Genomic DNA, 27,521 nt, shown 5'->3' on the forward strand with positions numbered 1-27,521 from the left:
TAGCGTTTCAGACCCTTTTGCGGCCACACAGCAAGCCAATAGAAGTACCAGAGCCCTACTGCGTCCTGTTTTGCAGTTTAGATGGCGGTGTCTTGACGAAGTTGCAAGGAAGTGTGAGCGATCTTTAGAGCGACAATATATTTTCGCTGCTTCATGGAAATCAGTAATGTTCGGATCGGCTCTTCAATGCAGGAGTGTCTCGTGTGTAGTACGATTTATTTGCATTGCTCAAGATTTATCGCGGGGCCCTTTAACATCGGCCGGGGAAAATATTGGTCGCCGACGAAATTATCTTTGTATGACAGGCGCAGTTTTTCAGGGCATTTGCTGAAACACCGTGGTCACAACGCAATTCGCCGTTCCTGTATGCCCTATTACTGAAACTTCTGCTGGCATGCTCCCGCAAAATGTACACGCTTATGTCAAATCTAGTGCGCATTAAGGAGGGTAACGATTGTGATGGTACCAAACCGCGATTTTGTTTTTGTATGCCTTATTCTATCAATATGCGTACTACGGCCGTTTCTTTTCTTTTTTTTTTGCGGTTCAGCACTGTGAGTTATAGGAAAATATTCCAGCTGGGTGTTGCCGACTTCCTGGTTGCACATCTTTCCGCCTCTTTCGTTTGAAATAGCGCATTTTACCACGTGGAACTGGGGAACGGGTACCGTGTGTAATGGCACACCTGCCACTACACAACTATAAAACGGTTGCAACCCTGATCGCAGTCTAGCCAGTTTAAGACAAGCAAGGCAAGCCAGTTAGCTGATTTGACGTCGCTCAGTACGCGAAAATACATTTAACCGCAACCTATTTTTTCCGTTTTGTTTTTGCCCCACATGCAATAGGCCGCGCGTTTTTCCTTCCAAGAGTGTAACAAAAGGTAGGTAACTTCCTTTTTTACGTAATTTAACAGGACTTGCTGATAATATGTAGTGAGAAGGATTGCGTGTACTGGTTGTTGAAATATAATGGCTGCGCTTTGGTATATTTCATATTTTCCACATGTACAACTAATTTTTCTAATCTACTCGCTGTACTCAGCTATACAAGATGATGTATTCTAATGGATGCGTTCTATATAAATATAAGTTAATTGAGGCGATGTTGCCTTCTCCGGTTCTAGTCACTTCAGTGTGGCAGACACAAGGGGAGGGCGAAGTTGCCGCACTCAATTTATGATATAGCTAAAGATTAGATATTTATTTCCTAAATAATTGAATGTAACTATTCAATTGGGGGTTTTAACGCCCAGTTATGACAGCATTGCAGCACGGCGCCCCCGTAGGATACAGCAATTTGCGCAATTTTACAAATAACACGAATTCTTTAAATACTTGCTAACAAAAAAAAATGCCTTTATTCGCTTCAAGTTCTGAAATTGTTGGCCGAAACAGCGCTGGAGCCGCTGTCCATGTTATTCTCGACGCTGGCATGAGGCAAACCAGCTCAGTGAGATCACAGCGTTTCCTACAACTCTTAGAGCGAACTCAGGCGTTGCGATGGTTCAGCCAGCGTTTTAATGATGGTTAACATATTGACACGTGTACTTATATTTATCGGGCGACCACGTTTCGCCGTCTAACAAATCTTATCGCACAGCGCGGGACGCGCTTGCATGTATCCGAAGTTTCTGGAAAGTTATCGATGCTTCTATCCGCAGTCTGTTGTCGCGGAACCTTGTGTTATCTGATTTATTTGCCTGACGCGAATGGTGTAGAACTTTGTGGAAGGCACGCGGGTCCCAACGATTAGTCTGGAACATTCGACGATTCTGTATAAAAGCCGACGCGCTTGACCCGCTGATGAGATTTCCGACGATCGCCGACTGTGTTCGCCGCTTTCGTTGTGCTATAAGTGTAGCCTGTTTTGTGGGCACAGGTTCGCCCAATAAAATCTAGTTTTGCCTTTCACAGTATCGCCACTGTGTTCTTAACGTCACCACCACGTGACATCTGGTGGAGGTGCTTTTCGTTCATGTACCGGACGCCCCCGACAAGCCGTGATCCAAGCCCGGACCGCAAAGAGAACACCAACGTAGTCCCGGAGCATCGAGGAAGCCGCCGTCTTCAACAGCTGCCCCCGGAGCACGGACTTCTGCCTGAGAAGACCAAGAAGATTGTGGACAAGGCAACCCCAATGGCAGCCCCAGCGTCCCCCATCGTGCTGCAGCAGCCCAGGGAACCTCCGACGTTCCGCGGATCAACATTTGAGGACCCGGAAACCTGGCTCGAGACGTATGAGAGGGTCGCTAGGTTTAACAGTTGGGACAGCGACGACAAGCTGCGGCATGTCTATTTCGCACTGGAAGACGCCGCCAGGACCTGGTTCGAGAATCGAGAAGCCACCTTAACGACGTGGGACCTGTTCCGAAGCGGCTTCTTGCAAACGTTTACAAGCGTCGTGCGAAAAGAGCGAGCCCAAGCACTACTAGAAACCAGAGTGCAGCTGCCAAACGAGACGATCGCGATCTTCACGGAAGAGATGGCCCGTCTTTTCCGGCACGCCGACCCGGAAATGTCAGAAGAGAAAAAAGTCCGCTTCCTGATGCGGGGCGTCAAGCAAGAACTTTTCGCAGGACTTATTCGTAACCCGCCGAAGACCGTAGCTGAGTTTTCGGCAGAGGCATCGACGATCGAGAAAACCCTGGAGATGCGCACCCGGCAATATAACCGCCAGGGGCTCACGCCGCAGTACGCCATGCAAGGACTGGATTCCGGCGACCTTCAGGAGACCATCAGGGCCATTGTGCGCGAAGAACTGCGCAAGGTCCTGCCTTCGTCGCAGCCCCAAGTGGCTTCGATCGCCGACATCGTCAAAGAAGAGGTGCACCGATCGCTTGGAGTTCTCGAGCTGCAACCACAATTACCGCAGCCCCATCCAGAAGCGATGACATACGCCGCCGTCGCACGCCGTCAAGGTCCCCCTCCGCGACCACGCCAGGGCCCTGCAACGACGCAATTCCGTCGTCCGCCGCCGCCGCCGCCAGCACGCCCACCCGTCGCCCAGCGTACCTACGCGAGGAAGACGGACATTTGGCGCGCCCCCGACCACCGCCCGCTCTGCTATCACTGCGGAGAAGCCGGCCATGTGTACCGCCGATGCCCATACCGCGACCTGGGATTGCGAGGGTTCGCCGTCGACGCACCGCGCCCTCGGGAAGGTCAACGCCCTCGTGACATCGCCGACTACCTCGCCGCTACTCAGTGGAGCCCTCGACGACCGTCCCGTTCGCCGTCACCAGGCCGCTACCTGTCGCCACAGCGCCGACCATACACTGGCCCAGCCCGGGGTCGGTCCGTCAGCCCATATCCGGAAAACTAAAAGCAGCAACCGATGGAGGTGCGGTTGCTGTTCGTCGAACTGACGAAGATCCTCCGCCGCCGACGAAGACGCCGAAAAGACTACCTCGACGACATAACAACGACGTCACACCGCCGTCCCGACGAAGTCTGGCAGGAAAGAACACGCCGACGAAAGACCACTTGACGACGCCACGTACCAACCTCAGGTCAACTCGACGCAGCCGTGATCCGACGCTGAGGCCTAACTGTAACGCAAGACAAAGAACCACCGACCTCGACGTGCTTCTCGACGGTCACGCAGTTACCGCCTTAGTAGACACAGGAGCCGATTACTCCGTTATGAGTGGACCCATCGCAGCCCAGTTGAAGAAAGTTAAGACTGCATGGGAAGGCCCGTTAATTCGGACCGCTGGAGGACACCTCATCACGCCGAGTGGAATCTGCACGGCAAGAATTACCATTCATGACCGGACTTACCCTGCCACCTTCGTTATCCTGCAACAGTGTTCACGAGACGTCATTCTCGGCATGGACTTCCTGAACCAACACGGCGCAATCATCGACCTGAAGTCGAAGTCAATAACGCTGTCGGAAGATCAAGCGATACCGCCGGAGAGCCCTCGTAGTCACCACGCCTTGAGTGTGCTCGAAGATCAAGTGAGCATCCCGCCTCGCTCCAGCATTGTTATTTCGGTCGGCACCGAAACACCCACTGACGTAGAAGGCGTCATCGAAGGCAACCAACGTTTGCTGCTCGACCGTGAAATTTGCGTCGCAAGAGGGATCGCTCGACTGCACGGAGGAAACACGAAAGTGTTGCTGACAAACTTCAGCCAGGAGTTCAAGCACATCAACAAGGGCACGGCGATCGCATACATCGAGGAAATTCAGGAAACCAGCGATGCCTTTGTCATCTCGGATTCTGTTGCATCTACCCCGACGACCGTGGTTCCCGAGCCAGACTTCGACATAAATCCAAGTCTCCCCGTGATTAAGCAGCAACAGCTCAGAAGTCTGCTTCGACGATACAAAGACTGCTTTTCGACGTCATCGAGGATTCGACAAACACCAGTCGCAAAGCATCGCATAATAACCGAAGAGTGCGCTCGACCAGTACGCCAGAGCCCTTACCGAGTTTCGACGCGAGAACGCGAAGCTATACGACAACAAGTCGATGAAATGCTGCGCGACGACATCATCCAGCCGTCGAAAAGCCCGTGGGCGTCTCCGGTTGTTTTAGTGAAGAAAAAGGACGGAACCCTACGTTTCTGCGTCGATTATCGTCGACTGAACAAAATCACGAAGAAAGACGTATACCCCCTCCCACGGATAGACGACGCATTGGATCGGCTCTGCAATGCTAAATACTTCTCATCGATGGACCTCAAGTCTGGCTACTGGCAAATAGAAGTCGACGAAAGGGATCGCGAAAAGACCGCCTTCATCACGCCAGACGGCCTCTATGAATTCAAGGTTATGCCATTTGGACTGTGCTCGGCGCCTGCAACGTTCCAGCGCGTGATGGACACGGTGTTAGCAGGATTGAAGTGGCAGACGTGTCTTGTTTACTTGGATGACGTCGTTGTCTTCGCCGGAAATTTCGACGATCACCTTAAGCGGCTTGCGACGGTATTAGAGGCCATCAAGTCATCAGGGCTCACTCTGAAGTCGGAAAAGTGCCGCTTCGCTTACGATGAGCTTCTATTCCTAGGCCACGTCATCAGCAAATCTGGAGTACGCCCTGACCCGCAGAAGACAGCTGCCATCGCAAAGTTCCCGCAGCCAATCGACAAGAAGGCAGTGCGCAGATTCCTTGGCATGTGTGCCTACTATAGGCGCTTTGTCAAGGACTTTTCACGTATCGCTGAGCCACTGACACAGCTAACTAAATGTGACGTCGAGTTCAAGTGGGAAACGCCGCAGGCCGACGCATTTCAAGAACTCAAACGACGCATGCAGTCGCCGCCCGTACTTGCGCACTTCGACGAGCACGCCGATACCGAAATCCACACTGACGCCAGTAGCCTAGGCCTCGGTGCCGTGCTAGTCCAGAGAAAAGATGGTCATGAACGCGTGATAGCTTACGCTAGCCGGTCGTTGTCAAAAGCGGAAGGCAATTATTCTACGACTGAAAAGGAATGCCTCGCTATCATTTGGGCTACAGCAAAATTCCGCCCTTACCTCTATGGCAGGCCATTCAAAGTCGTCAGCGACCATCACGCGTTGTGTTGGTTAGCTAACTTAAAGGACCCTTCAGGACGGCTGGCCCGGTGGAGCCTCAGACTACAAGAATATGACGTCACGGTAATATACAAGTCCGGAAGAAAACACTCCGACGCCGACTGCTTATCACGTGCCCCCATCGATCCCCCGCCGCAAGACGACGAGGACGACGACGCCTTCCTTGGAATAATAAGCGCGGAAGACTTCACTAAACAGCAGCGAGCAGACCCGGAGTTAAAAGGCCTCGTCGAATACTTGGAAGGGAACACCGACGTTGTCCCTAGGGCATTTAAGCGCGGGTTGTCTTCGTTCACGCTACATAACAACCTGCTGGTGAAGAAGAACTTCTCACCAGTCCGCGCCAGCTACCTTCTTGTTGTACCGTCAGCGCTGCGTCCAGAAGTACTGCACGCCCTACACGACGACCCAACCGCTGGGCACCTCGGATTCTCCCGGACGCTGTCGAGGATACAGGAAAGGTATTACTGGCCGCGTCTGACCGCCGACGTCGCCCGTTACGTCAAAACATGCCGAGACTGTCAGCGGCGCAAGACACCACCGACAAGGCCAGCAGGGTTACTACAGCCGATCGAACCTCCTCGTCGACCATTCCAGCAGATTGGGATGGATTTGTTGGGGCCGTTTCCGACGTCAACATCCGGGAATAAGTGGATCGTCGTGGCGACGGACTATCTCACCCGCTTTGCTGAAACTAAAGCTCTACCGAAAGGCAGCGCAGCCGAAGTGGCGAAATTTTTCGTCGAGAACATCCTGCTGCGACATGGTGCCCCAGAAATCCTCATCACCGACAGAGGAACGGCTTTTACAGCAGAGCTCACCCAAGCCATTCTGCAGTACAGCCAGACAAGTCACAGGAGGACAACTGCCTACCATCCGCAGACGAATGGTCTCACGGAGCGCCTGAACAAGACCCTCGCCGACATGCTAGCAATGTACGTCGACGTCGAACACAAGACCTGGGATGCCGTCCTGCCGTACGTAACATTCGCTTACAACACGGCGGTGCAAGAAACAACACAGATCACGCCGTATAAGCTGGTTTACGGCAGGAATCCGACGACGACGCTCGACGCCATGCTGCCGCACGTCACTGACGAGGAAAATCTTGATGTCGCTAGCTATCTCCAGCGCGCCGAAGAAGCCCGACAGCTCGCCCGCCTGCGGATCAAGAACAAGCAGAGGACCGACAGCCGACACTACAACCTCCGACGACGCTTCGTCGAGTACCAGCCCGGCGACCGTGTTTGGGTATGGACCCCGATACGCCGGCGAGGACTCAGTGAGAAGCTGCTGCGACGCTATTTCGGACCCTACAAGGTCATCCGACGTATTGGCGCACTAGACTATGAGGTCGTGCCAGACGGCATTTCGCTGTCACAGCGACGCCGCTCAAGACCTGAAGTTGTCCACGTTGTGCGACTCAAGCCGTACCACCAGCGTTGACGAACTTTGGGACTTCGCGTAACTGACCTTTGGACTTGGTTTCTTTTCGTTGTTTTGTTAATTATGTTTAATAAGTGTCCTTTTGTGTTTCGCTCTTATATTTGTAGCATCGGGACGATGCTTTTTAAGAGGGGGGTATTGACACGTGTACTTATATTTATCGGGCGACCACGTTTCGCCGTCTAACAAATCTTATCGCACAGCGCGGGACGCGCTTGCATGTATCCGAAGTTTCTGGAAAGTTATCGATGCTTCTATCCGCAGTCTGTTGTCGCGGAACCTTGTGTTATCTGATTTATTTGCCTGACGCGAATGGTGTAGAACTTTGTGGAAGGCACGCGGGTCCCAACGATTAGTCTGGAACATTCGACGATTCTGTATAAAAGCCGACGCGCTTGACCCGCTGATGAGATTTCCGACGATCGCCGACTGTGTTCGCCGCTTTCGTTGTGCTATAAGTGTAGCCTGTTTTGTGGGCACAGGTTCGCCCAATAAAATCTAGTTTTGCCTTTCACAGTATCGCCACTGTGTTCTTAACGTCACCACCACGTGACAATATGGATTTGTCTGATGTTCGTGCTTGACGCTCCAGACGTTCTTGTGGCTTCGTTTAGGACGCTTTATGGCTTAATATTGCCTAAATTGGAAATCAATTGATACAGTTGTTAATGCAGAACGTAATAAGGCTCTGCAAGCGCGCTAATTGCAGCGGTTCCGCTTCTCCACGTGTCCGTGGCGTAATGGTTTTAATATCGGGCTTCTGTGCTAAGGGTCCAGTGTTTGAATCCTGACGTCGGAGAATTTTCATAATCATTATTTAATTATTGCTAACTCAGCTTTTTTTAACAAAGATTACTTTGCAAAGTCACGAAGCCATTTCATGCCATAAGGACGCAGTTTAGGCAATTCCGTGTACCACCCATTGTTTCCATGCTGGCTGAACTGCCCTGCTTCCGGCTCCCGTAGACACTAGTGCTGCAGTTCCCTCTGGTAATTTTATGAAAAGTCTGCGACTGAGACTACCAGCGCACGCGCCCACTCTGTTGGCCCGCATTTGTAACGGTAGCGGCGCTACGTCGCAAAGGCCCACGAGCTTCGTGTGATCAAGTCCGCTGACGTAATGTAATCCAACCAGTCGGAAAGCATTGCGTGGACATTGTTTACGGTGCTGTATGCACGTTTTATTCTCGCGATGTATTGGCTGCCGCTGTCAATGTGTGGCGTGACTGCCTCGCTAATCGTGAATCGCCAGACGTGGCAGGTGGCCACGATTTACAGCAGCCGCCGCAGGCACACCTCCACTCATGCAGCGCTTTGTTTCCATACAGACAATGCGCGCTACTCTGTCGCCATCTCGTAGCCGTGGCCGCCGCAAAGCGAGGCACTACGCTTTTCTTCTCACGCTTCTGCCATGCCCTCCTCCTCCATTTTGCGCCTCGTGGTTACGTGGCACCCTCCTTCTCCGCTTTCTCCCTTCCGTTCTCCCCACTTCCAGCGCTTTTTTCATCGCCCACTGCACTCCGCGTTCTCTTTCATCCTTTGCGGTGTTCGTTCGCTCGGTTACGAGGGACAACGCCAACGCCGACGCAGGAACGGACGCTTTAGAGCTGTACTCTAAAATTTTGACCGTGAAGAACCACGCGATGCAGCAATTTAAGATGTCCACCAACGCAAATAAGCCTGGCATCATCAAGAGCCGGAGTTGGAACGTAGGCACGATGTTCCAGTAACCTTTATAGGAAAAGATAGTGCCGATTCGCTGTCATAGAAATCATCTAGACGCACTGTGTGAAGCTAGTAGCGTTCTAATTGTTCTGCCTCTGGAGCCGTGACTTGCTCAAGTATGGAAGGTCGTCTAGGCGTAATATTTTTTAGGAAGTGGTAAATCTACATGCCCCCCCCCCCCCCCCCCCCCACCCCCTTAGAAGGCGGGAATATGGGCTGTAGACAATGATGCTGCTGCACAAGTCGTCTTTGGTGGGTTAGCATCACCGTGGAATAAATGTCGAAATGAAGCAAGCTCGAGAGCAAACAAATACCGCCTCTTACTGTGTTCAGCGATTACGTGTACTTTGAGCCTACAATATTGTGGATAAGCGTGCGACCACGTTGATCAGCTTACAACACAGTGGCGGAGATGTGCCTTGAATAAGTCAGCGAGATTGTCTTTGCTTCTGCAGTGCTGCCTCGTCTGTGCTTTGCTTTTAGCGGGCGCTTAATCTTTATCACTATTTTTTTGTGAATGGTAGGTCGTGAAGCCACATATATAGTGCAAGTCCATCTGAAAGCGTCTATAGCTAATACTATTGTTTTAGAACTTTGTACACCGTTGGAATGGATGTTATGCGAAGCATTTTGCGGCATTTTGGCTTTGCAGCATTATTTGGGGTTCCGCGAAACGTTACTAGGTTGACCAATGTGTTTGTTCAACTCGAGTATTTAAGTCTATGACGACACTACAGAGAGCTAAAATTAACGCGATCGTGTGTGTGTGACGACGAGTAGCATGTAGGCGCGAGATGGGTAAGAAACGTTGAAAACTAAATGGTCACTGAAGGCAGCAGGTGGTATCACTTGAAGAACTCAAACAGGTGACTTGACGACGATACTGAGGTACAACCGTAAGCCTGTGCCTGTTTATACCCATTCGGTTGAGTGGCGTTGTGTAGCTGGTTGCCTTGGCCCAGCCGTGATGACGCCGCCATAGTAGAACTTGATGCAGCGCTGTCGTACTTGCACACTTTGTGTACAAAAAAAAAAAGCACGCTTCGATGTTTGATTAAGCAGGTTAGTGACGACGAGAAGGGCCGTGAAAGTCCCGCGCAAGCTTTGGGTGGAACAAGGAGGCGACGCGTTGGTGTCCGGCTCTTGGAAATCAGCGCTCGTAGGATACCTGCTTACTTAAAAGGAAGAGGTACGGACACCGACCCAAATTGTTTTAAATAAATATTTACGTTTCGGCTTCCCCACGGGAGCGCTTGTATATATTTATTTTAAACCATTTTGATCAGTGTCGGGACCTCTTCCTTTCAAGTGTGCATCATCCCGACCAAACGGGCTTCCGTCATGCTCTCGACTTCAGGAAACCTGCTGTTCTATCGCTGTTTGAACGGGATCAAACACCACAAGGTGTTCTGCTGCCGAGGTTCCAGGATCCTCTCACGCTTGCTACTTGGCTTGAGCAACGATGACACGCGAGAATAAGAGGCGAGAGTTGAATAACGAAGCTTGAATGACGGTGCTGTAACCATCTCGAATTCACAAACACCAACCATATAGTCATCAGCCCATGCCAGTAGTAAATTTGGTCCACAGGATCGGCATAAGTTCTTGTCATGGTAATGTCATACTGTGCATGCATGCGTGTCATTACATTCATGGGAATTATTTAATGACTTGACATGCAGAACTTAGAATTCATGCCAATCATTTTATGATACACACGGCATGGCATCATTGTCACACGTGCATCTCATCTTATTTATGTCATGACATGCATTTCATGACGTGACAGCAGTAATGACTCAGAATAAGCTATACAATGACGAAAAATTTGCCTATTAGCCACGCGTGTTTTAAATGTGTAATCCATAATCATCATCATCAAACTAAGCTCCCATTTTCGCAGTGGTTGGAATACGACATGAATGACTTTGGTTGATGTCGCCACTTCAGTAAAGGTGACGTTTACTGCAAGTAGACGTCTCTCGCCTTTGCTCTGGCGACAATATTACAAAAAGCCTCACGGAAAAGATCCACCAACGTAAAGATCAACGTGAAGGGTCCATTCCGCAACATGACGCTGCAAGGATTACTGCATGAGTCTGAAGCTTATGTAGATAGCACCGGGAGCTCAGAGTTGGTGAAGTGCAGCCTATTAGCAGCAACATTAGTGAGCATCATAAATATGTATCTTAGTCTTTCTGGTCATTACATTGATGACCTTGCATGTTGAAGGATCGTGCCAGGAACAACGCGCAATGTATTGAAATGTACAATTGAGCCGCCAATGAAGGACTGCACGGAGGACGTAGATTCCCATTTTCCCCTTTCAATAAAGATTTGTATATGCTCTACAAGTGGTCCACGAGAAGAAGGGGGTTGACTGAGCTGCCCGATTTTTATTAAACATATCATCAGAAGCAAATAAACAGAGATATCAAGGACAACATAGGGCAAAAAACTTGTGCTTACTAAACGAAATAAAATAAATGATAAATTAATTGAAATGAAAGTGGATGAAAAAAGAACTTGCCGCAGGTGACCAATGATCCCACGTCTTCGCATCACGCGTGCGATGCTCTTACCCATTTCGCTACCGCGGCGCCGTTTTCCCTTCCACTTTCTGGGGTATTTATTTTTTACAACTAGAACTAACCCTGGGGGTGTTAGCCAGCTCACAAAGCTTACCGGCAGTCCATAGTGGTCCGTACATCTACATTAATCTAAACGCGCCAACATGAAAAATAGGGCTTATCGGCGTTTGCTGTGATGGGAGCGTTTCGTAAATGCCTTAATCCACTTTAATTCATGTGGTTGGGTTGAACAAAAGAATTCACCGACGATTAGGATACTCTCCAATGAGAAATTTGAGCGCAGCTCTATACGTATTTTCATTACGCATGTGGACATATTGCATAATTATTATATAGGTACCCGGTTTATGATAGGAAGAGACCGCTGTGAGTTGCGCAGCTGGCGCGGACAATCTGTCTCGCACGGCACATTGCAAAAAGGAGCGAAGCGGGGCGCGGCTGCCTCGCTAACCGGGAGATCGCGAGAGGCAGTGCGTGGGATACGCGTCGGCGCAATTGACAGCAGGCGCCGCGTACAGGCCTCCGCTCATGCAGCGCTTTATTTCCATAGAGACGACGAGCGCTACTCTGGCGCCATCTCGTAGCCATCATCGCCACACTTCCCGCCTTGCGCGGCACTACGCTCTCTTCTCACGCTTTCTTCCCACCAACGGTGAAAGCGGGCCTTCGTCGCGGGAAAATCATACCACCAGTGTCAGCGGCCACAACACCCAAGGGTGCGCAGTATGGAGCCTTACTCGTAGTCGTGCGCATTCACCCCTTGCAGGAGCAGTGATCCCCGTCCCACATGTGGTACTGAGGACTGACCTCAGCAGCTGACGCCGCGGACAAGGGTAGCCCTCCCAACCTCACGGCACCATGCCACCCCGGAAGTGGAGATGAGATCGCGCACGCGGCTTCGGGTGCTGTGGCCCCTGCGCTCCTCTTACGCTTTCCGCCTCATGCTTTCACTGTAGTCTACTCCACCGCTTTCCTCCTCCGCTTTCCTTCTCGCCCATTCTTCGCTCTCGTCACCGCGACAGCGAAGAGACCTCTCGTAGGGGCGAGAGCTCTTTTTTCATTCCCCATTTCATTAAGGTCCTGTTTTCCATTACGCCGACGCGGTTCGCCGATGCTCAACGCAGTAACGGCCCCCTAAGAGCTGCGTTCTAAAAGTGAACCCTACGGCTCTCCTTGTGCTTTTGTCGCACTGCAAGGTTCTCAACTCGGACAGATTTTCGGTGCCTTCAGCTCGCATATTGGTGTTTATCGGGTACATTGCGTGTTTCACAGTTGCCGTGCTAACCGGATCATGGCCTCCGAGATTGGCGCGCGCCAGCTGGTTTTCCTGCGGCCGCACCAATTCAACGGACGGAGTAATTTAAGAGGTGGGGCCGCGGCCTGCTTCACCTCTACGCCGCGGCGCTCGTATCTGATGGCTGTTCATGCATCAGGAAGGCTTTCAGGTGCTCTGGTACAGTTGCCGCGGCTTGGATGACCCAAAAAAAGAATGTTTCTCCCTGCGATATAATATTTTACTGATTTGAAAATGGCTCAAGGCGTACGAGCGGCGAAGTGCATGCTGAAGCGTATTGTGTCAAATGCATGTAATTTTTTCTGCTGACATACAGTGGCTACATTCATGTGAGCACGTAGAAGTGGGATGTACGTCTATGCAAAAGGTCGTCCTGTGCTGAAAACGCACTTTACTTCGAAATGTGCGGGCTACGTAGATGTGTTTATCCTGTTGTGAACGAGTTTTCAAAGCTGGGTCAGCAAATCAGCCACTCTCAAAGCAGTTTCGCAAGCTAGTATCGGCGCTTGCTTTCATACGCGCATTTCACCGTCGTGATATGGCGTGAAGTAAGTCGCAGCATGACCCGCCCACAGAAACATGCTGCAGACGCCCGTTAATATTGAGATTGAGGCACAGGTTAGAGAAATCTGAGTGATGAAAATTATTTGGGAGCTCAGCGCTACAGCGTACCTCATGATCCTATGTTTTTTTTTTTTTTTTCTTTTTGCCCGTACACCCACAACTTCGTATTGCGATAACAATTATACTGACACTCCAGGCGGTGACGTCGACATTTGCTCTTAGTTGCGCTGAACGCAAGCTTCGCATCCGAACAGCCAACAGCGCAAGCGCTCAGTTTAAGCAGCATGCGCACGTTGCAAAGCAATAACGTCGAGCACGGGCTGAAAAAATAAAACTAACTGAACCGACCAAACTCGGCACTCGGAATTGAACATGCTCGCTTCGCGCGATGTCGCCTGCGGCGCCGGGGGTGAAGGCGAAAGGTGAGCTGCGCTCGCTTAGCGCAGAATGCCTCGCACTAGCCCGCGAGGCTTCCCATGTTTTTCTTTCAAACTCTCTCCGTCGTGCCGCTGAGGCTAGAGTGAACACATACTCAGATGCACGGGGCAGGGATTGGGGTGAAGCAGTCGACGTGCGTCTAGTCGAATGATGCTAACTCTAGGGATTTATGCCTAGATCTAGGGGTCTCCGGGCATGTTTATGGATTTAGCGCATTTCTCGAAGTATCTAGGGATTATTTAAAGCCGCCGTTAGCTAGCCATGTACGCCACTATGCATACTCATAAGTACCCACGCAGACTTTACCAAGGTTACTGGAACCATCTGCTTAACTTTGTAGCACAACCCGTCGAGGTGGAGCAGCGCACCCAGAGAAGCTAGCGGTCGCCAGAACTAGCGACGCTGGAAACAGTCCAGAATTTTTAAACTCTGGCCTCGTAATAGGAGCTGGTGTCGCTATTCTCTTGACGCCTGTAGAAGGCAAGTCTTCCGGAGTCCCTGTAATTGAGGTGGTTATTGTAACATCGTGTTTGTTCTTTGACCAAAAAGGGCGTTCAGCGTTGCCGCCTATGCTTTGTTTTGGAGACTCTTGTTTGCTTCTCTTCACGAAAGAGTGGTAAGAATGATCACGGCTGGGAATTACAGCTGCTGGGCAGCGCATGTAAAAGCCAAACTTCGAAAGTTTGGCCAGTTTTATCTATCGCGAGCTCGATAATTCATGCTTGGCAGTCTACAATATTTCTACTTTAACAGCACCTTATACGTTATGGTTCCAAGAGCTCTGTATATTGTAGACACATTACCAAAGTAAATGACAACTTGTCGAGCTGGCAGTGTCGAGCAAGAACAGCCATGTAAAAAAAACGGATTAATTTGATCATCAACACGACATATGAAGATGTGAACAGAAGCACGCACAGAGGTCTGCCGCCTCGTGAAGCACAGCGTCGTCCCTGTAAAACAATTGTAGGGATTTCTTTTCCAATCTAGGGCCTTTTTATATAAATCTAGAGATAACCGGTACACTGAGTTGGCAACACTGGTCTAGTCTGGACGTAGCCGGTGCTGCGACGACTCCGGAGTGGAGCTACAGGCGCATACGCAAGGCTCGTATGTGTTTGTGGGCGCTCGCGTGAGTGTGCCTGTATGTGTGAAGGATCTGGCTGCTGCTGCTCCCCCTTTGTTGTGAAAATGCTCCGCAAAAAGCGAAAAAAAAACAGCTTATGCGCATGTTGAGATCTCGCGTGGTCTGCCTTCTAAGGCGGCTTCCACTGGCGCCGTATGAAGGGATGGATGGGTGGATGTTATGAGCATCCCCTTTGGAACGGGGCGGTGGGTTGCGCCACCAAGCTCTTGTTGGTTTATTGACTAAATGCCCTACCTACGTTAACAAAAAAGAAAAGGAAAAAGAAACCTCAATGAATTCCCATAAGCGAAGCTTCAGAACCCCTATTGTGAGATTCGTATTTGTGCGCCATCGTTGTTTGTCGCTTCCCTACTTTTCTTCCACCAATCTTCCAATCACGGACATGTTTACTTTCCCCCTGCTCTAGAAGAAGCCAAAAGCTGCAATGAGGCCAGTGATTCCCAAATCGACCACTGGACAGATATATTCACATTCTAACAAAACATGCTCCATCGTTTCCCTAGTTTTACCTCAGCAAGCACATGAAGGAAGAGGAATCTTCCTTCTTATATATCGCTTCATAAGTGCATATTCTAAGGCATCCGGATCTCGTTTCAAAAAGTAATGAGCTTCCCTTTCTGTTATCATAAATTGTTTCTTTCCTGACTTCCTTTTCCCTCTTAAGTAGTTACTGATGGCAGGTTTCTTTTCCATTGCTACCAACAATGAGATTATCTCAGCCTCTCCGACTTTACGCTCGAGGTTCTTTGTTGCTGTATTGCTCTCCATGCAGGCCGCATACTAGCTAGTAAGACTGCTGGTTTATTTCCTCCACTGTGAATCAATGTTTGTCCTGTAGAAATACCTAAACACCCTCCCAGCCCATTCACTTCCGTATTCCTCAGTCGTTCTTCATGATTAATTTTACTGTGAACTTGCATCACTTCAAAACTTGTCCAGCCCTGCCAGCTTCATTCCCTGCTAGCTTCATTTGTAGTCTTCCAGTGAGCAGCCCCCCTCCCCCCCCCCCCCCCCCCCCCCCAATGCGAGGCTTCCCACTGAACTTTAGCTGCCATCCAGGCCTGATTGTACCGTTGATTTCAAGAAAACAAACGCATTTCCTGATGTAGGTCCTGGAACCATTACCCCTTTCCACATACCGCGGAGCACCTAGTACCTTTTGTATCCCCATACCGCTCTGCGTTTCATTATGACCGCTTTTCTCTTCCCCTTTGCTGTTATTGTTTTTTTCCTGTGGTTCAATATATCTTTTGTCTTCGTTTATCCATATACGAAAGAATTTATATTCTTTACACGAGGTATTTCCCGGCCCAGTATTGTCACTTTCTGTTCACTTTTCCATTGAATACCATAACACCTGATTTTTTAACGCTAAATTTCAGACCTAACTTATCGCCTGCCTGTCCACGGATATTAGCCAGGTGTTGCATATCTTTTTGCTTGTTAGCTAGCAACACAATGTCGTCGGCATAAAACAAACCCGGAAGCTGCGGCTCTACTACTGTACCCGACTGTTTGTATGAGAGATTAAACCCGATATTACTTCCTTCTAACGCCCTTTCCACCCTCATAATGTACATCATAAGCAGCAGTGGGGATAAAGGGCTTCCCAGCCTCAGTCCCTTGTTGATACCAACTTACGCCCGGCCCCTCATCCCTTCGCGTTCAACGCAAGTTGTATTTTCTAACTAAATCTCTCTCAAAAGCTGTGGACAGTAGTCGCCGAAGGCTTGTACTTCCAGAATATCCCACAAAATGTTGCGGTCTACTTTGTCATACGCACCTGTAATGTCTAAAGAGGCCGCATATAATGATCTCCTTTATACACTTGATATCTCAATAAACTGAGTAAGGAGAAATAAGGTGTCAGGCAAACGCCTACCTATTCCGAAGCCATTCTGAAGTTCCCCCAAAATGCCATTATTCTCTGTCCATTCTTGCAGCTTTAACTTAATTGGCTACATTGCTAACCTGTATATTACCGATGCAATGGTCAACGGTCTATACGAGTGAATTCTATCTTTCTGCCCCTTACCTTTATAAATTAATTTCATTCTACTTTGTCGCCAACTGTCTGATATTCTTCTATCTGTTAAAGTTTTTGCCACTGTTTTCACCCGGCCTTCCTTACTTTTTGGTCCAAGTTCATTAATCAGCCTAACGGAAACTTCATCTAGCCTTGTGGCTGTGCTCTCCGGAGTTTTCTCTTCCGCTTTCTTCCAGTTGAAATTTGTGAGCACCAACTCCTTTTCCATCTGGTTCTCCTTCATGCTCTTTTTTTTTGTTCAAATATAACCTCGTCATTGCATTGGAAAGTTTCGGTTGTTACTTTTCTGATGTAATTTAATGCCGCATTCCTTTCCAGTTTGCTTCCATGTTCGTCTAGACTATGTTGTTGTATTGTTCTAGACTTCCTGCCTAATAATTTTATGTGGTTCCAAATTATTCTACCTGGGGTCCTATTTTTCTCGCGTATTTGTGACAACCAACGTTCACTTTCACCTTTTATCTTTGCTTGCACCAGAATTTAAACCATACATTTCTTTTTCCCGGTATATTTCCCATTTTCCGGCTACATCATCCTGTTGCAACTGCGCTTTCTTGGCCTGCCTGTTCTCTCTGGAAGCTTTCTGTCGTTCGGTGATCGCTCGTAGTATCTCCCTGTTCCACCAGCTTTTCGGTTTCTTTTTCCTTTCCAACCAACGTGTTGCTTATCTTTCCGTACTTCTGTCTTTAATACACTTAGAAGCTCACTATATTCCCACTCTTTTCTTGGCCATTTGCCAAGTTCTTCCTCGACTCTAGTGACTATATTTGTTATTTCTTCCGTGTTCAAATTTGGACTGGCCATTTCGCGCTCCTTGCTCTCTTTCCCGCCTGCATATCCCTTTTTCGAAACGATGCGCTTATGGTCACTCCTTATGCAGCTACACCCTTTTTTGTCATACCTGTCCTTGCGCCAATAAAAACCATACATTCATTCATTCTTCCTTGTCAATGACCTTTTCTCTCAACTTATCATGAATTCCTTCTTTCATCATCACAAAGTGACCGTACCCCTCGGCTAACAGCGCCCACACGGGGTAGCCGGGCGCGCGCGCCGCATTATACTTGTTTTCCTGGGGAGCGCGGCGAATGGGACTGCCGGAGCAAAACCAGCAGGTGCTCGCAAATATCGGAGGTCAGGCGTAGCAGACCGTAGCTACATGCAACTGCAACGCTTGCTTCATGAACGAGAGGGCTAGAGTGTGCGTGGTCGTGCTCATAGGCTCCTCTCTGGCTGTGAAACGTGGTGCGGGCCGGCTTTGTCCAGCACGAGCTTAACCGAAGGATAGTAGCGACATCCAGCTCGCGCATTTTGAAACGCTATCAGTAGCTCATTACCAAGCAAAGTCTGCCCTTGCGTTTAACCAAGAGCAGCAACGAGTGAGCGTTCTCGCAACTGTGATTGTGGCCTGACTAAGTTTAGCATGGTTCCAGGCTGGTTCAGTGTTGAAAACTAGTAATTATCGAGGCCGGGCCCCTACGGCACTGATGAACAGGGTGGCCTATGTTTAATTCCTATGAGGCTGGCCGTGGCCGAGCGTCAGCAGACGATACTCGGCTTCTTCTCGAAGTACGTAATTGCTATCGAAATTCGAAAGCGGATTTTGGTTTATTTCAGCCTGTTTAATAAACTGCGTCAATACATATTGACACGTGTACTTATCTTTATCGGGCAACCATGTTTCGCCGCCTAACAAATGTAATCGCACAGCATGGGACGCGCCTGCAGGTATCCGAAGTTTCTGGAAAGTTATCGATGCTTCTATCCGCTGTCTGTTGTCGCCGAGACTTATGTTATCTGATTTCATCGCGTAGCGCGAATGGTGTAGAACTTTGTGGAAAGCACGCGGGTCCAAACGATTAGTCTGGAACATTCGACGACTGCTCTATAAAAGCCGACGCGCTTGACCCGCTGAGCAGATTTTCGACGATCGCCGAGCGTGTTCGCCGCTATCGTTGCGCTATAAGTGTAGCCTGTTTTGTGGGCACAGGTTCGCCCAATAAAAGTTAGTTTTCTTGTTCACAGTATTGCTACTGTGTTCTTTCTTCAACGTCACCACCACGTGACATCTGGTGGAGGTGCTTGTGCGTTCATGTACCGAACGCCCCCGCAAAGCCGCGATCCAAGCCCGAAGCCCGAGGACAAAACCGACACCGCCCAAGACCAGCGTGCTAGCCGCAGACTGCAAGGCCTGCCCCCAGAGCACGGACTTCTACCTGAGGCGACAAAGAAGATCGTGGTCAAGACAACCTCAATGGCTGCCCCAGCGTCCCCCGTTATCCTACAACAACCCCGGGACCCACCGACCTTCCATGGAGCAGCGACTGAAGACCCGGAATCTTGGCTGGAGACCTACGAGCGAATCGCGACATTCAACAACTGGGACTCCGACGACAAGCTGCGGCATGTCTACTTCGCCTTAGAAGACGCCGCCAGAACGTGGTTTGAGAACAGGGAGTCGACCTTGACTACGTGGGACCTGTTCCGTAGCGGCTTCCTGTGCACCTTTACAAGTGTCGTGCGCAAGGAAAGGGCCGAAGCTATGCTGGACGCCCGAGTGCAGCTACCAAACGAGAACGTTGCCATCTTTACGGAAGAAATGACCCGTCTGTTCCGCCACGCCGACCCGGATATGGCCGAGGAAAAGAAAGTTCGCCTACTCATGCGTGGTGTGAAGGAGGAACTTTTCGCCGGGATGGTAAGAAGCCCACCGAAGACCGTCGAAGAGTTTCTTCGTGAGGCGACGAACATCGAGAAGACACTCGAAATGCGGAACCGGCAATTCAACCGCCGTACAAGCTCTACCCCCTACGCAGGAATTCAATCACTGGCCACGGACGATCTGCGCGAGACCATCAGGGCCATTGTTCGCGAAGAACTGCGCAAGGTCTTGCCTTCGTCGCAGCCTCAAGTGGCTTCGATCGCCGACATCGTAAAAGAAGAGGTGCACCGATCGCTTGGAGTTCCTGAGGTGCAACCAGAACCACCGCAGCCTCAGCCGCAAGCGATGAGCTACGCCGCCGTCGCCCGCCGTCAAGGTCCCTTTCCACTACCGCGCCAGGGCCCTGTAACGCCGCAGTTCCGTCGACCACCGCCGCCGCCGCCAGCACGCCCACCCGTCGCGCAGCGCAGCTACCCGAGGAAGACAGACGTTTGGCGCGCTCCTGACCACCGCCCGCTCTGCTACCACTGCGGGGAAGCCGGCCATGTGTACCGCCGTTGCCCATACCGCGACCTGGGATTGCGAGGGTTCGCCGTCAACGCACCGCGCCCTCGGGAAGGTGAACGCCCTCGTGACATCGCCGACTACCTCGCCGCTACTCAGTGGAGCCCTCGACGACCGTCCCGTTCGCCGTCACCAGGCCGCTACCTGTCGCCGCAGCGCCGTCCATACACTGGCCCAGCCCGGGGCCGGTCAGCGAGCCCGTATCCGGAAAACTAAAAGCAGCAACCGATGGAGGTGCGGTTGCTGTTCGTCGAACTGACGAAGATCCTCCGCCGCCGACGAAGACGCCGAAGAAACCATCTCGACGACATAATAACGACATGCCGCCGTCCCGAGGAAGTCGGGAAGCCAAGACTGCACCGACGAAAGACGACTTCACGACGCGACGTACTAGCTTCAATTCAACACGACGCAGCCGTGATCCGACGCCAAGACCCAACTGCAACGCAAGACAAAGAACCACCGACCTCGACGTGCTTCTAGACGGCCACGCAGTCACCGCCTTAATCGACACAGGCGCCGATTTCTCAGTCATGAGTGGACACATCGCCGTCCAGATGAAGAAGGTTAAGACTGCATGGGAAGGCCCTCAAATTCGGACCGCTGGAGGACACCTGATTACGCCGACAGGAATGTGCACGGCAAGAATTACCATTTACGACCGGACTTACCCTGTCACCTTCGTTATCCTCCAACAGTGTTCACGAGACGTCATTCTCGGTATGGACTTCCTGGACCAACACGGCGCAATCATCAACCTGAAGTCGAAGTCAATAACGCTGTCGGAAGATAAAGCGATACCGCCGGAGAGCCCTCGTAGTCACCACGCCTTGAATGTGCTCGAAGACCAAGTGAGCATCCCGCCGCGCGCCAGCATTATTATTTCCGTCGGCACTGAAACACCCGCTGACGTAGAAGGCGTCATCGAGGGCGACCAACGTCTACTACTACACCGTGAAATTTGCGTCGCAAGAGGGATCGCTCGACTGCATGGAGGGAAAACTGAAGTGTTGCTGACAAACTTCAGCCAGGAGTTCAAGCACCTCAACAAGGGCACGACTATCGCGTACATCGAGGAAATTCTGGAAACAAGTAATGCGCTTGTCCTCTCGGATTCCGCCGCATCTACCCCGACGACCATGGTTCCCGAACCAGACTACGACATTAATCCAAGTCTCCCAGTGATTAAGCAACAGCAGCTCAGAAGTCTGCTCCGACGATACAAAAGCTGCTTTTCGACGACATCGAGGATTCGACAAACACCAGTCGCCAAGCATCGCATAATCACCGAGGAGTACGCTCGACCACTCCGCCAAAGCCCTTACCGAGTTTCGCCGCGAGAACGCGAAGCTATAAGAGAACAAGTCGACGAAATGCTGCGCGACGACATCATCCAGCCGTCGAAAAGCCCATGGGCATCCCCTGTTGTCCTGGTGAAGAAAAAGGACGGAACCCTACGTTTCTGCGTCGATTATCGTCGTCTGAACAAGATCACGAAGAAGGACGTATACCCCCTTCCACGGATAGACGACGCATTGGATCGGCTCTGCAACGCTAAGTACTTCTCCTCGATGGACCTCAAGTCTGGCTATTGGCAAATAGAAGTCGACGAAAGAGATCGCGAAAAGACCGCCTTCATCACCCCAGACGGCCTCTACGAGTTCAAGGTTATGCCATTTGGACTGTGCTCGGCGCCTGCAACGTTCCAGCGCGTGATGGACACGGTTTTAGCGGGATTGAAATGGCAGACCTGTCTCGTTTACTTGGATGACGTCGTTGTATTCGCCGGAAATTTCGACGATCACCTTAGGCGGCTTGCCACAGTACTAGAGGCCATCAAGTCATCAGGGCTCACTCTGAAGCCAGAAAAATGCCGCTTCGCTTACGACGAGCTTCTGTTCCTAGGCCACGTCATCAGTAAATCCGGAGTACGCCCCGACCCCCAGAAAACAGCTGCCATCGCAAAGTTCCCGCAGCCCACCGACAAGAAGGCAGTGCGTAGATTCCTTGGCATGTGTGCCTACTACAGGCGCTTTGTCAAGGACTTTTCACGCATCGCCGAGCCGTTGACACGTCTAACTAAATGTGATGTTGAGTTCAAGTGGGAAACGCCGCAGGCCGACGCATTTGAAGAACTCAAACGACGCATGCAGTCGCCGCCGGTACTTGCGCACTTCGACGAGTACGCCGACACAGAAATCCATACTGACGCCAGTAGCCTAGGCCTCGGTGCCGTTCTAGTCCAGAGGAGAAACGGAGTCGAACAGGTGATAGCTTACGCTAGCCGGTCGCTGTCAAAAGCGGAAGGCAACTATTCTACAACCGAAAAGGAATGCCTCGCCATCGTTTGGGCTACAGCTAAATTTCGCCCTTATCTTTATGGCAGGCCATTCAAAGTCGTCAGTGACCATCACGCGTTGTGTTGGCTAGCGAGTATAAAGGATCCTTCAGGACGACTGGCACGGTGGAGCCTCAGACTACAAGAATACGACATCACTGTAACCTACAAGTCAGGACGAAAACACTCCGATGCCGATTGCCTATCACGCGCCCCCATTGACCCGCCGCCGCAAGATGACGAAGATGACGCCTTCCTTGGCATGATAAGCGCGGAAGACTTCGCTGAACAGCAACGGGCAGACCCGGAGCTAAAAGGCCTGGTGGAATATTTGGAAGGGCACACAGACGTTGTCCCCAGGGCATTTAAGCGCGGATTATCTTCCTTCACGCTTCAAAACAATCTCCTCGTGAAGAACTTTTCACCAGTCCGCGCCAACTACCTTCTTGTTGTCCCGTCAGGACTTCGTCCAGAAGTATTGCACGCCCTACATGACGATCCGACCGCTGGACACCTCGGTTTTTCCCGCACACCATCGAGGATACAAGAAAACTATTATTGGCCGCGCCTGACCGCCGACGTCGCCCGTTATGTCAGAACATGCCGAGACTGTCAGCGACGCAAGACACCGCCGACAAGGCCAGCCGGATTACTATAGCCAATCGAGCCTCCTTCCCGACCATTCCAGCAGATCGGGATGGACTTGCTGGGACCCTTTCCGACGTCAACAACCGGAAATAAGTGGATCGTCGTGGCGACAGACTACCTCACCCGCTTCGCTGAAACTAAAGCACTGCCGAAAGGTAGCGCAGCCGAAGTGGCGAAATTCTTTGTCGAAAACATCCTGCTTCGACATGGCGCCCCAGATGTCCTCATCACCGACAGAGGAACGGCCTTTACAGCGGAGCTCACCCAAGCCATTCTGAAATACAGTCAGACAAGGCACAGGAGAACCACGGCCTACCACCCGCAGACGAATGGTCTTACGGAGCGGCTGAATAAGACCCTCGCCGACATGCTAGCGATGTACGTCGACGTCGAACACAAGACCTGGGATGCCGTCCTGCCGTACGTAACATTCGCTTACAACACGGCGGTGCAAGAAACAACACAGATCACGCCGTTTAAGCTGGTTTACGGCAGGAACCCGACGACGACGCTCGACGCCATGCTGCCCCACGTCACTGAAGAAGAGAATGTTGACGTCGCTAGCTATCTCCAGCGAGCCGAAGAAGCCCGACAGCTCGCCCGCCTGCGAATCAAGAACCAGCAGAGGACCGACAGCCGACACTACAACCTCCGACGACGCTTCGTGGAGTACCAGCCCGGTGACCGTGTTTGGGTTTGGACCCGTATACGCCGACGAGGACTGAGCGAGAAGCTTTTGCGTCGCTATTTCGGACCGTACAAGATCATCCGACGCATTGGCGCACTGGACTATGAGGTCGTGCCAGACGGTATTTCGCTATCACAGAGGCGCCGCTCGCGACCTGAAATAGTCCACGTTGTGCGACTCAAGCCCTACTACCAGCGTTAACGAACTTTGTGGCTTCGCGTAACTGACCTTCGGACTTTATTTCTTTTTGTTACTTATGTTTAAGAAGTGTCCTTTTGTCTTTCGCTCTCTTATATTTGTATCATCGGGACGATGCTTTTTTAAGAGGGGGGGTATTGACACGTGTACTTATCTTTATCGGGCAACCATGTTTCGCCGCCTAACAAATGTAATCGCACAGCATGGGACGCGCCTGCATGTATCCGAAGTTTCTGGAAAGTTATCGATGCTTCTATCCGCTGTCTGTTGTCGCCGAGACTTATGTTATCTGATTTCATCGCGTAGCGCGAATGGTGTAGAACTTTGTGGAAAGCACGCGGGTCCAAACGATTAGTCTGGAACATTCGACGACTGCTCTATAAAAGCCGACGCGCTTGACCCGCTGAGCAGATTTTCGACGATCGCCGAGCGTGTTCGCCGCTATCGTTGCGCTATAAGTGTAGCCTGTTTTGTGGGCACAGGTTCGCCCAATAAAAGTTAGTTTTCTTGTTCACAGTATTGCTACTGTGTTCTTTCTTCAACGTCACCACCACGTGACAATATATACACAGTAAGAGTAGGAACAAGTGCACTGACTCGCAAACCCTTCTTGATTGATGCCAGCTATTGGCCAATAGCAGTCGCGTATGCGAGCCTGCTGTATTACGAAACAAATCGTCCAGGAAAGAGTCAGGAGCAGGCTTCTGTTGAAAAGAGAGTGTTTGAGATAAAGTTGACTTCGCGGTCCACTTGTGAGATCAACGCACCACGCATTACTGCAGAATTTGGCTGAGATGTTCGCAGCAGCGTATGCTATCCACGGACTGTGGTTGTTACGAAGTCTCTGGGGTGGTTGGGGGTCACTTTTCACTATAGTTTTTCTTTGCGAGATAGTGAGACCTCTTGGAGTGTATACCGCTGAGTCTATACCATGTATCGTTTATCTCGGCGCACCATTGAGGATCCTTATCCTGAGAGGTGCACCGCCGTATACATTGGTTTGTGGAACGTTTGGGTGTTTGTAGTTATGGAAGCTACCTTTCTCTTGCAGGCCAGCGAGTCATGCATTGCTACCTAAATATGCGACTGCTAATTCTGGGTATCATCGGCATTGGTAAGATACCTTTGGTACCGTACTGCGACCGCGTTATCTCTTAAAGTAGTAGGCCCTAATACTGTAGCATCGTAGCCGCCACTGCCGCTATGATTCCGTACTAACTTCGTCAATCTAGTTTTATAACATTCTGACTGACAGACATGAACAAAATATAGTGTTGTTAAAGGTTGTTGTAATAGGGTTACAAGAGCGTTTTAGTTGTGTTCTTGCGCTTGAGCTTCTGACGGTGACCTGGGTTTTTGTGCTCTTAGGTACTTGTACATTTGGACACTTTTGTGTTGTCCCTTGATTTCACTTTGGCTGTGCTATAGTTGCTTGCTTTCCCCCAGCTTTTTGCACCTTCTTCTCGTTCCTTTTCTTTTTATTTCTAGCTTTTGTGGGGGGTGCATGACCGCTTTAGATCGATACTTCTGACTTCCCCCCGCCTCCCCGCTACTGTGATGCCTGGTATCTACATAAATGTACATTGCACCAGCTCAGATCGAACGCCTATAACTGTGGAACTTGACGGTCGAATACACTCATCAATCAGTAAATGAAAAGTTCTTTGTTTAGTAAGATAGGCGTTGTTGACTTTAACAGGAGTGATATTTCGCTATCGACAAGCAGTCACCGCTGACAATGAAGTGAAGCGAGAAAGACGATGTGTGATACAGGGAAGTCTGTGCTAGTAAAACTGTCGCAGTGCTTGCGTGCGAATCAGCAAAACTTCATGATAGATGACATGATAGGTAATATAATATTCAATGGTTGCCTTGTTCAGCTTTGTAAATTATGAGACTGTGTCATTGTGTCGGATAGGTTACACTACACATTTAGCACGAGCCACTTTCAGTTTCTAAGAAGAGTAATCGGCTAAATGATCTGCCACTGCCTGGTCCCTTGACAAGCTCACAGTGAGCAGGAAATTCAGTATTTCATTTAAGAACCGAATAAACTGTATCGTAATATTAGAGTTTATAAACACGCATCTGTGGACGAAGATTATCGATTGAACAAAGAAAAAAAAGGCTTCTTCTCATTTTATTCCATTTAACCAATTGAAGAGGACTGTAGAACACAAAAGTGTGAACAGAACCACATCAAGTCCTTTCTCATCCACAGACCAGAAAAGAGAGCATTGTTTTGGAGCATGGCATAGTTGGGTACACAAACGCAGCCAGGTAACGCCGTTCCCCTTCATTAACTGCGCAGTTTCGAATCATTAGTCGTTCTTTTTATTCGTGTATTTGTCACCTCGTAATGCATTAAACGTGCTCCAACAGCCCTGCAGTGGACATAAAAATAGGCTCATGATGAGGATGAATGCACTCAGAGCGCTTGAACAGGGAATGTCGCTGGTGCAGTGACAGAGAGACTTGTCTTCGTCAGGCCAGGGACTGCTTTTATTAGCAGCGTTTAGTCACGCGTTGCGCAGCAAGCTTAAATAAATTACTGCGCCTTGTCTACTTGCACCCGAATCACGTTGTCACCACAAGTCTCACCATCACTGTACACCCCTCGCTTCCTTCAAATGCTGCAGCGGCACGTGCACCCATTCTATTTTTTGTCCCCCTTTTTAACATGGACCTTCTCAGCCTCATGTAGTACTCAGTTTTGTATCAATTTCGTGCTACTTTTACAATGCAGTTGTGATGCAGAAACATTACAGAGAAAAATGTAAAAGAAATTATATTTTGTGACCTTTCGGTAAAACCCGCAAACGACCCATGGACCATTGCCATAGGCCATAGCAACGGTGTGGCGTTTCAAATATAAAGATGGCAACTGTACTTGGCAAACACTGACATGAAGTGCAGTATGGCACGCTTGCTTCAGAAATGCGCATAAATTTCTCATTGCATGTCACACTATGAAGGTTTCTGTTGTGCTATATTACATAAGAATGCGTGTTTCTTTCGCAGCTGTTCTGGCTATTGCACATGGATACCCCGGATCAAACCCGGATGTTGGCTTGGTAGCACAAAGCGACGAAGAACGTGAGGGCATCGTGGATGGCTTCAAGAATTTAATTCAGCCTGTAGCAGATGCCTTTCGGGATTACGTAATTAGTCCTCTAAAGAACTTCTTCGGCGCAGGTCCGGACAGCAACGAGTAATCTACGTTATTCCTTCGAAATCGCTTTACAGTGCAAAATGCTGTGCAGTTTTACGAAAGACCGCTCTCGACGCCACAATCAAGCCGTAACCACAGTCCTGTTGCAGTTCTTTAAAGGGCTAGTTTGGCAGTTCATTGTGTTGGAAACCACTCGCGCATAAGGCACACTTGTAACTTGGCCGCTTTGGTTTAACTGTAAGGCACATCTTATGGTGCTTACTATAAGACGTGTTCTATTGGTGTCCTTTCTTTTCTGGATGGTGTCTCATTTTGTGCGGTTGGTATAAAAATAACTTGCGAGGAATAACTGTGCGCGATATTGTAACTGAGGCACAAGTACTGTGTTACTCGTCGCACCTGAAGAGACACAGCGCTACGGTAGCATATGAATAAATAATCAATAATCGCAAA

The 27,521-nt window shown here is 50.1% G+C and overlaps 1 long non-coding RNA gene across 1 annotated transcript; it reads left to right on the forward strand.

The window, feature by feature from the left end:
- LOC140220007 (uncharacterized) lies at positions 1 to 27,521 on the forward strand. Its single transcript, XR_011896255.1, has 3 exons — positions 1 to 883; positions 24,948 to 25,010; positions 26,918 to 27,521. It is a non-coding gene; the product is annotated as an uncharacterized lncRNA (long non-coding RNA).

The sequence above is a fragment of the Dermacentor andersoni genome, chromosome 8, assembly GCF_023375885.2.
Source record: "Dermacentor andersoni chromosome 8, qqDerAnde1_hic_scaffold, whole genome shotgun sequence".
Taxonomy (NCBI): Eukaryota; Metazoa; Arthropoda; class Arachnida; order Ixodida; family Ixodidae; genus Dermacentor; species Dermacentor andersoni.